This window comes from Zingiber officinale, chromosome 9B (genome assembly GCF_018446385.1).
Source record: "Zingiber officinale cultivar Zhangliang chromosome 9B, Zo_v1.1, whole genome shotgun sequence".
In the NCBI taxonomy this organism is placed as follows: domain Eukaryota; kingdom Viridiplantae; phylum Streptophyta; class Magnoliopsida; order Zingiberales; family Zingiberaceae; genus Zingiber; species Zingiber officinale.
Genome location: NC_056003.1, coordinates 7,996,645 through 8,008,204, shown reverse-complemented (window position 1 = coordinate 8,008,204; position 11,560 = coordinate 7,996,645).

The window sequence follows — 11,560 nt, the reverse complement described above, 5'->3', positions numbered from 1 at the left end:
AAGTTATCATTTCCCCGCTAATTATCAAATTGTCATCCCCTCTACTTATGCTCACCCCCATCTGCCTCCCGACGGCTTTCTTCCATTCTTTAAGGACCAATTTCTCGTTGACCTCCGCTTTCCCATTCATCCTTTTTTCTCAGAGGTTTATAAATATTTTCACATCCCATTGCATCAGTTAGTGCATACTTCCTTTAGATTATTGTGTGGGATCATAGTTTTATTCTGCTTGTATGAGATTCTCTTGGTACCTCGGGTCTTCCATTACTTCTATTACCCAAAACTCTCTAAGCCGAGCACCTTCCTTTTCCAAGCCCAAGTGGGTGCTTATATTTTGATAAAATGTCGAGCTCCAATAAGCATTGGAATGAGCATTACTTTTTTGTCCATTCCATGATCAGCCTAGCTTTCCAACTGACTGGCAGATAGAGCTATCCAAACCACCGTCGATCGACCGATACCAAAGTTAGTCAGCATACCTCTAAGCAACTGTATGTCTGGCCGGTCAGAAGTACCATATACACAAGCTACTCTTGGAGGGTATCCTATATGTGTTCAAGTTAAGCCCTATCTGAACGCGGCTACCCATCCCTCTTGGTACATCTTTTCTTCTTTTTGTCATTTTTGAATCCAACTGATTTCTCTTTCTTTTTTGCAGATCGAATCATGGACTGAGCGTTACTGAGCGACGAGTGTAAGCTTGCCGATGTGGACAACAATGCAAAAGGGGTGGCCAAGCTGCAGAGCCACAGTCTATTACCAGTTGAGCACTCAGACAAGTCGATCGACGAGGCAGGTGAAAACCGAGAGGCGACCAATGAGGCAGGAGGAAACCGAGCGGTGGTTAGCAAGGCAACCACTCATATTAGCGAGCTACCACCTGAGCGCCCATCTATGGTGTCGATTGCGGTCCCATCAGAGTCGGCTACTTCTGGTGAACCACTGATCCAACGTCGCAAGCAGCACCGAGTGGAATGGTCTTCCTGTCTGGTGACCTCGGCTCTTCAAGCCCGCCCTCTAGCACCTGCTTCCTGATCTTCTTCCGAGCGGAGGGAATTCTCCATTTCCACGATTCCTGAGAGGGAGGTTGCGCTGCCAACTCCTCCTTCTTCTGACCAGACCCCCTCGTTGTCCGCAATGTAGTCCGGGACCATAATCACACCGCCGATTTCCTATCTTTCACCCCCACCGCACTGTTGTCCATTATTCACTCCTCCCTAATGTTCAAATCTAAGGGCCCGACTACTTCAGCGCCCTCAACTCTGAACGGTGGTAGACACATAAAGGTTATCCTCCATCTGTCGATCAACGAGTGTCGCCAACCAGACGACGTCGCGCCATGCTCCCTGTAGCATCAAATCACCATCCAAGGTCCTCTAGCGCAAGTCTGAGCAGATGCTAGAGCCCGAGCAGCGACAATCTTGCCTGGGGAGCTTGTTAATAGTTTCTCCCATAAATTGACTGGGTAAGTTCATTGAAGTCTTTTCTTTGCTTTTCCCAATCGGCACTAACTAACTCCATTTGGCTTGCAATTTTGGATGGAGAGTATGGCTATGTGTCAGCGGTTGACCTTCCTCGAGCATGAGAACCAGCAGCTTCGAGCGTCGGTCGAGCAGTCGAACACCTCACGGAGTCAAGTTAATCAGCTAACCGCTGAGGTTGCCCAACTGAAAAAGACTTGGACATGAGATCCAAGCAACTGCTGGGGTTTGAGCAGATGCTTACAGTTGAAAAAAAACAAAAGTCATGATCAGGCGTTCCAACTCGACCAGCTGACCAAGCAAGCCCATCACTTCAAGTTGAAGATAAATTCTGCCAACGCCAGAAAACTCTGAGCCATTAAAGATCTAGAAATCAAGAACAATGAGGCTCGAGTCTTGGCATAAAAACTAAAATAGGCAGAAGAATCCCTTGCGGCTGAGCAGGTCATCCGAACAGCGGAGCAAGCAGCGAGTGAGCTCCAGCTCGAGGAGGAAAAATGAACAATCGATGAGCAAGCTACCAAGTTAGTTGCGCTGAAGGCTAAGTTGGAGGCATCCCAGACTGCTTTTAACAAGTTTAAGGATGAGGAACCCGATCAGTAGGAATCTTTTCGGATGAAGTACCTTTGCTCCCTGAAATTCAACAAAATATTTATCGACCAGACACTCCGCCTTTTTTTACTATGGTATCGATGGGACCCTCCAACAGTTGAAGGATGACGGCTACATCTCCCCTGATCTGCCAAACAAAATTATAAAGAGGGAGTAGATATCAGATTCGCTTCCCAACGACGTGCTTGACTACTTGGCATAATTTCTTCTTTAAGTTTTTCACCCTTTTCTTGTACCGCCAAGCGCAACTTGTAAAAAATTTCTAAGTATGAATCAATGCATTTATGTTTGGCTCTCTAAAGCTCTTTGTTTTTTGAACTTATCCTTAGCATAAGAGACTTGGCTTTGTATACCTACCTATGTAACATGTAGAACGTAAGCTGAGCTCGCCCATACTACGGCCAAACGACCTGCGAGTATTCGACACTTAGTGCGAGGGCTCCGCTCGCTTATAACATGACCGAACGACACGTGAGTTTTTGACACTTAGCATGAGTTATTAGTTCACTTATAACTCACCCGAAAGGGTCGAGAGTTTTTGACACCTAGCACAAGGACTTTGCAAGCTTATAACTCGCCCAACCGGGTCAAGAGTCTTTGACACTTAGGCTACGTTTGGTAGGGTGTAATCTGCCTTGTAATGTAATCCAGATTACATTATAAGGCTGATTATTTTGTTTGGTTTCATTTTTAACTTGTAATGTAATGTAATCTGGATTACAAAATGTAATGAAGTTTTGTAATCTGGATTACAAAGCAAACACATTGTAATCTGATTACATTACGAAGTCACCTTTTAACAAAAATTTGAATGTCAAATATATCCTTAGTCTGTCGCCGCCTATCTTTGCCCGTCGCCATCGCCCACCACCGCCCCCCGGCGACCGACAACCGGCGGCGACCGACTGCCGGCGACCAACGGCGGCCGACGGCCGGCGACCGACGGCGGCCGACAGCCAGCGACGCTCGGCGATGGCCGGCCGCCAGCGACCGGTGGTAGCGGCAAGCTCCGACAGAGATGTAGCACCCGCCGGTAGAAGTCGTAGGATATTTTTATCATTTTATAATAATACGAATTACATTCCTTATAAAAATAATGGACACCAAACAAAAGAATGTAATCACCTTTGTAATCAAAGATTACATACATTTCATTACCAAACGTAGTAATGTAATCAAGATTACATTACATTACATTACAAATTTGATTATATTACAAGCTCAATTACATTACACCCAACCAAACGTAGCCTTAGTGTGAGGTCTTTGCTTTTTTATAACTCGCTTGACCAGGTCAAGAGTCTTTGACACTTTAGCATGAGGGCTTCATTTGCTAAAACATGGCCGAACGGCACGTGAGTCTTTGACATTTTAGCGCGAGGGCTTTGCTTGCTTATAACACGGCCGAACGACTCGCGAGTCTTTGCCACTTTAGTGTGAGGACTTCGCCCACTTATAACATGGGTGAACTGCTCGTGAGTTTTTGACACTTTAGCGGGAGAGCTTCGCTCCCTTATAACACGGTCGAACGACTCATAAGTCTTTGACACTTTAGAATGAGAGCTTCACTCACTTATAACACGGCCGAACGACATGTGAGTTTTTAACACTTTAGCGCGAGGACTTCGCTCACTTATAACACAGCCAAACGGCGCGTGAGTCTTTGACACTTAATAGTTTTTCATCAAAAACTTCCTGCATTCATTGAACTAATATTCTTACAGATTACATAAATTTATTCACAAACTTACTACCCAGCCTGATAAGGCTATAGATGGTTCGTGCTCCATGGCCGTTCTAGATTTCTACTCATTTTGTCTTGTAAATAATAAGATCCTGAGCTGGGCTTCAAATTACTTTGTACGGTTCATCCCATGGGATATCCAGCTTGGTTACGTTGCCGACCGACTCCAAACTAAATTGCTGACCTGGAAAGATCTTGGAATCACCTTCCGGTTGTAGTTCTGCTTCATCCTCTATCGGTACACCATTAGCCGAATGGTCGCTTTATCTCTAACTTTGTATATTAAGTCTAACTCCATGAGGCGCCGCTCGGGATTTTCTTCATTTTAGAGACATTCCCGATAGAACTCAATTCCCATCTTGACCGGCACTAATGCCCCCCCCCCCCCCCCCCAGGTATACTAGGTGAATGTAGCTTCCCTGGCCATTGTGCAGTAAGCCCACAGTATGCTCTGCAGTTCATCTACCCAGCTTCCCCCTACGTGGTCGAGCCGAGTCCGGAGTCCTCCGAGGATCTCTCTATTGGTGACTTCCGCCTGGCCATTACTTTCTAGGTAAGTTACTGAAGTGAAGGCCTGCGTAATACCATTGCTGGCACACCATTCTCTGAGCCTCCGTCCTTAAAATTGACTTCCGTTGTCGAAGACAAGTTTGTTGTTAGAGTGTATACTAAAAGTCTAGCTTTTGTAAACATTTATTTGTTGAAATAAAAGAATCACATTGGTCAATATCTGCATTTATTTATTAAATGTAATTGTTCAATTAATTTATATAGTAGACAACATGGAGTGTGGTGTCACACTCAGAAGATCATGTTGTCGGTTCTCTATAAATTATAAACAGTTGCTCGTGACTAAGATGGAAAGGAACAAACCATCAGAATAGTCGTAGTGTAATTAAGTATTAGTTTATCTTGACTAATAAATTACACTGATACACTTTAAGTGTATTGAGTAGGATCATTTAGGTAAGTTCTTTTTGTACTGACTTAGTAAAAGAACTAAACCTTAGTTATTATGGAAGTGTGTGCTCTTAATCCTAATATTATAACAAGCACATATATTTAATATTTATTTCTTTGACTTATCAAAGGGTGAGGTTTAGCTCGATAAATCAATATACTCGATAAGTTGGGAAATGATATTACTTATAATGTGTTGTTGATTATAGAAGGAATCTGTGTCCTAGTTATCTAGGTTGAGAATGTCCCCAAGAGGAGCTCATAAGGATTGTCATGTTAAACCCTGCAGGTGGACCAAGTCCGACATGACAATAAAGTTGAGTGGTACTACTCTTGAAGCTAGATATTAATTAAGTGAGTTGTCAGTAATTTACTTAATTAGTGAACATTCGTAATCTTAAACACAGGGAGACTAACACACTCATGATAAGAAGGAGCGCCCATAATGTAATTTGGGATTGGTGCGGTAGTGCGGTAATAACTCTCTAGTGGAATGAGTTATTATCGATGAACTTGAGTTGTGTGTTCGGGGCGAACACGGGATACTCAAGCTCATCGGAAGGCCAAAACTAATTTCTCCTCTAGGTCCCTGTCGTAGCCTCATTATAGCCTCAAGTCCATCTAAATGTAAGGCTCTTCTTGGTGTCCAAGAAGTGGGCCGGTCCAATGCTTGGTGACCAAGCAAGGGCCTGGTGACCAAGCTAGTAGGGGCCGACCACAATATTCAAACAAGGAGGGTTGTTTTTGAATTTTTAAAATCTTCTCTTTGTAGAAAACTATAAGTTTTAAAAGAGAGATTTTAATTTTTTAAAAATTTTCCTTATTTGAATTTGACCACATATTTTAATAGAGAGTTTTAAAAGTTTTAAAACTTTCCTTTTTTAACCATCCTCATGGTTTAAGAAAAAAGGGAGATAAGTTTTAAAATTAAAATTTTCTATCATCATGTTAAAAAAGGAAATTTTATAAGAGAGTTTTTAAATTTAAAACATGGTTTTAATTTTTAGAAACTTTCCTTTTTTAACTCCTACTTTAGGAAAGAGAGCTTGTAAAATTTTATAAGAGTTTTTTCTTGTAAAATTTTATAAAAAAATTATTATTCCTTTCCTAAATATGGTGGCCGGCCACCTTGCTTGGTGCCCAAGCAAGGGGCCGACCAAACTTAATCCTAAACCATATAGGATTGATCACAACCATTCATTGGTGATTGATTCAATCAAGAGGAAAGAAAAAGAAAAATAAAAAGGGAAAAGGAAAAACTCTTCGATGATTTTATTTTTTGTAAAAAGTTTTTCTTTATTTGCCTTGGGCAAGTAATATAAAAGAAGGGGTGAGGGGACTTCATGGGATACAACTCTTATTCTATTGCTTGGAGGTCTTTTGGTGGTCGGCCCTCTTCCTTCTCCCTTTCCCTTTGCTCTCTTCTCTATGGTGGTGGTGGTGGTGGCCGAATCTTAGAGGAAGAGGAAGGACTCTTTTGGGTGGTGTTCATCTTGGAGGATCGTCGCTCACACGACGTCCAAGGCGAGGCGAGGAATACGGCAGAAGATCTCGAGGTCATTAGCTTACAAAGAGAAGGTATAACTAGTAATTTTCTTCCGCATCATACTAGTTATTTTCTTTGTAAGAATTCTAAATACAAGAGGCAATTAGATCTAGTTTTTCGAATTTATTTTTCGAGTTTGTGTTTTCTTCTTTTTCGAACTTGTGATTCGATTGTTCCTTTTGGTTAACCTAGAGTTATTTAAGGAAATAAATATTAGCTTTCCTTAAAAGGCTTTGCCTAGGCGGTGGTGGTTGCTCCCATATCCAAGAAGGTCATGTGCCTCGCCATGCAGTCTTGGAAGCCAATTTTGGAAATTAATATTTATGAAATTAATAACCTAGGTAGATTTGAATCAATAGTGTTAAGTTCCGCTTGCGATTCAAATCTAAACCATTAAGAACAGATAAGTTAAATTTGGAATCAATGATGTTAAGTTTCGTCTGTGATTCCTAGTTTAACTTCTAAAGAACACAATAGGTTATTTAAGGAAAGGTTCGACATTTGTACAAAAAATTTTGTACAGTGGAATCAGTACGTTTTCCTAGGATTAACCAACATTTGTGTGGGACGTCAAACTGACATATAATGTTTTGCCACAAGAACTTGATGACAATCTGATCAGTTATCTTGGTGAGCGGCTCGGCCTCCACCCATTTAGAAAATTAGTCTACTATCAAAAGAAGGAATTTTCTCTGTCTAGTCACCATGAGGAAGGGTCCGACAATGTCCATGTCTCACTGGTCGAACGAGCAAGAGACCATAGATGCCTTTAGCCCCTCAGTGGGCCTATGTGATATCTTCTGATATTTTTGATAAGATAAGCAGGTTGCTACCATCCAAGCAGTATCCACTTTCAAAGTAGGCCAGAAACACCCTGCCAATAGGATTTTCCTTCCCAACGAGAGGCCACCCCGAATGACTGCCACAAGAGCCTTGGTGAGCTTCTTGCAAGATGTACTGAATGTCCTTTGCCTCGATGCACTTCAATAGGGTCTCGAGAAAGCCCTTTTATATAAGTGGTCTCCAACTAATGTAAATTGTCCAACTCTCTTTTTTATTAACCGAGCCCACTCCCGGTCGACTGGCACACTGCCCGATCTGAGGAACTTAATCATAGGAGTCCGCCAATCACTTGAAGTCTCCCCTTCGGTTAGCCTCTCAATGTGAGCTACCAACATTACTTGCTCGATCGTCTTATCCAGGACTATAGGGGTTAAGGAACTTGCCAATTTTGCCAACTCATCTACATATTGATTCTCCGCTTGGAGGATTTTTTGGATAATTACTTTTTGAAATCTGGCTTTTAATTTTTCAAAAGCCTCCACATATAGCCTTACCTAGGCATTGCTTATTTCAAAAGTTCCCGATAACTGCCATGCTGCTAGTTACGAGTTTGAGTGGATAAGGATTCGGGTGGCTCCCACGTGCCGAGCTGCTTGCAGTCTGCCGATCAACGCTTCGTACTCTACCTTGTTATTTGTGGCTCAATAGTCCAACCGAACAGACGGCTGCATTCGATCTTCACGTGGTGATATCAGAAGTATGCCAATGTCGTTGCCTTACCGAGTGGACGACTCATCCATGTATACCTTCCAAGTTGCCTCTGGCTCGGTATTCTGTACCTCAGTCACAAAATCATCTAAGGCTTGCGCCTTGATCGCCGACCTATGCTGATACTATATGTTTAACTCGCTCAACTCTGTAGTCCATTTGATTAGCCGGTCAGATGCTTCGAGGTTGAGGAGAACTCTTCCTACAGTACTGTTAGTCAGCACAATTATTGGATGTGACAAAAAGTATGGGCATAACCTCCGAGCAGCGAGGACTAGCCCGTACGCCATTTTTTCGAGATAGGTGTAATGACATTCAACATCTTTCAGTATGTGGCTCAAAAAGTACACCAACTGCTGTTCAACTTCGTTCTATCACACCAACACTGAGCCGATCGTTCGCCCTGTGGATGACAAGTACATCTAGAGTGGCTCGCCAGCGATGGGCTTTGCTAATACAGGTAAGAAAGTTAAATAACTTTTGAGCTCCTCCAGTGCCTTATCACACTCGACATCCCATTAAAACTTTGTAGCTCGACATAAAACCTTGAAGAAAGGGTGACTCCGATCTGACGACTTTGATATGAACCTCAATAAGGTGGTAATCTGTCTGGTCAACCGCTGAGCTTCCTTCAGGTTACATAGAGGGGGCATGTCTTGGAGAGCCTTCACTTTGCTTGGATTTGCTTCGATCCCTCGCTTGGTCACGATGTAACCAAGGAGGTGTCCGCTCCTTGCTCCGAATAAACATTTACTTGGATTGAGCTTGATTTCATACCTTCTCAACGTTCGTCAAATCTCTTCTATGTCTACACAGAGGTCAGCAGCTCAGAGGAATTTTAGCAAAATATCATCAACATATACCTCAACGTTTTAGTCGATCTGCTTTCGGAACACCTTGTTCATCAGCCTCTGGTATGTGGCTCTAGTGTTCTTCAGGTCGAACGACATGACATTATAGCAGAAGGTCCCGTCAATCGTGATAATACTAACTTTCTCTTGATCCTCCTTTGCGAGCGACACCTAATAGTAATCCTGGTACACGTCTAGCATGCAGATTAGCTCATAGTCAGTCGTGGAGTCCACCATCTGATCTATGTTCGACAACGGGTAGTAGTCTTTCGGGCAAACCTTATTCAGATCATGAAAGTCGATACAGACTCGCCATTTGTTGCTTAGATTGGAGATTAACACAACATTGGCGGGCTAGCTCGGGAATTGAACTTCGCGGATGTGTCCAACCTCAAGTAACTTATCTACCTCCATTCGAATGATCTAATTCTGCTTCGCACTGAATTTTCTTTTCTTCTGTTTCACCAACCATGTGTCTGGCTGGACGTGTAGTTCGTGCTATACGACACTCGGTGAGATTCCAGGGAGCTCATGAGTCGCCCATGCGAACATGTCATGATTTTACCTTAGACAGACAACCAACTCCATCTTCTTTTCTGCACTCAGATTGATGGCTATGAAAGTAGTGGCCTTCAGCCGGATGGGATGCACTTGGACCTCTTCTTTTTCGTCATAGACGAATGCAAGAGGCTTTTCTATAATTGCATTTACCTCTAACCTTTGAGCCTTCTAAGCGGCATGTGACTCAGTATTGACCATTTCGACGTAGCATCGCCGAGATGCTAGCTGGTCGCCTTTAACTTCTTTAGCCAAGTTATTCATGGGAAACTTGATCTTCTGACAAAATGTGGATACGACTGCTCGGAATTGGTTCAGCGCTAGTCATCCTAGCTAGTATGACATTGTAGGTGGATGGGGCGTCCACCACAATGAAGTTTGTCGTCCTCGTCTGTCGGAGTGGCTCCTCCCCGAGGGATATGGCCAGTCGAGCTTGGTCGATCGACAACACTTCATTGCCCATGAACCCGTATAAGGGCATTGTCATGGGCTGGAGCTCACTCCGCTGGATTTGAAGCTGCTTGAATGCCTTTTTAAATATGATGTTCACCGAACTTCTTGTATCCACGAAAGTACAATGAATATTATAATTAGCAATTGTTGCCCTGATGATCAAGGCATCATCGTGCGAGACCTCTACTCCCTCTAAATCTTGGGGACCAAAACTAATCTCTGGCCCCGCTGCTTTCTCTTTGCTGCACCCGACAACGTGTATTTTCAGTCATCGGTCGTGGGACTTCCGAGCCCTGTTGGAGTCACCGTCGATCGGGCCTCCCGCAATCATATCAATGTCACCCCAAGCGGCATTGCTTCGGTTCTCTTCTTCCCAGTCCGACGGACGTGACCACTTGGTAGATGCCCATGCAAGCCCCTCGTATTCTCTCCATGGGGGCTGCTATCAGTGTTGCTTATCTCCCAATCTGCTTTCCTCTTGCAGTCCTCCTGATCGACTATGATGGCGGCGATCAGGTGTCGGGGACCGGCGGCGATTGAAGGTGTCAATCAGTGTGGCTTCGGTTTGAGTTGATAGGAGTCTCTGGCGTTGTGTGTTGGTGGCCGATGATAGGAACAGAAGAGCAGAGCCCACGGTCTAGGCTTAGCGATCTTCGTCCGCTTGGCCTCCACATGTTGAAACGCGTGAGTTCAGGGCTCTGGGTGTTGCTGCAAGGTGCCCGCTCGGGGCCCCTTGGGCGGCTAGCCGCTTGGCGCTCCAGGACAGCAACTGGCTCAAGGATCACTTCTTTCTTCCGAGCTGTCTGGGACTCTTCGACGTTGATGTACTCGGTAGCTCGTCCGAGCAAATGATCGAAGTCTCTTAGGGGTTTCCGGATGAGTAATTGAAAGAACTCTCCTTCTACAAGTCTTTGGGAGAAAGAACTTATTAAGATTTTCGAAGTGACTGATGGAACTTCCATGGCCACCTAGAAACCTCTTAATATAGGGTCGTAATGCTTCCTTGGGCCCTTGCTTGACAGCGAACAGGTTGACGTTAGTCTTATGATAGCGGTCACTGCTTGCAAAGTGTTGGAAGAACGTCGTTCGAAAGTCCTTAAAGCTACATATCGATCTGATCGACAGCCGTATAAACCACCTCTGCGATGATCTGGAGAGCGTGGTGAAGAATACCCGACATTTGACTCCATCGGTAAACTGGTGGAGTATGGCCATGTTATCAAATTTGATCAGGTGATCTTATGGGTCGGTTGCTCCCGTGTATTCCCCGATCGTCAATGGCCTATAGTGTTGGGCAGTTGGTCATCCAGGATCTTCTGGGAGAACTGTCGGCTGATCTGCTCGGGGGAGTCGTCGAGCCGGGGTGCTTTCCCTTTCCGTCCGTATCGAGTGAGCACGTCCTTTGATGAGGAACTTTGCAATTTTTTCGCTTGGCCTTACTCTTTTGATGGCGTACAAAATAACGCACGGTGATAAGGGATCGGCGTGTCCAGCGCTTCTCCAAAGGCGTCGATCGGCCTGTTGTTCAACTTGTGAATTATTGGGTTTTCCGGTCAACTCCTTGGATCAGCTTGCTGACCCATCCTAGAGACTCGGTAATCAGTTGCTACCTGCTGCTTCTCTATCATCTTTGCCACTCAGACTTGTATCAACAGCTCCAGGTCCTCTTGCGTTAGCATCACAGTGGTGAGTTGTTCAACGCCTTCCCTCTTTTCATTTCAGATGCAAATGGAGTTCTCATAAATGACACCAAATTTGTTCCTGTCCGAATGCGAAGAAGACAGAAAGTTGGTGATGTGATTAG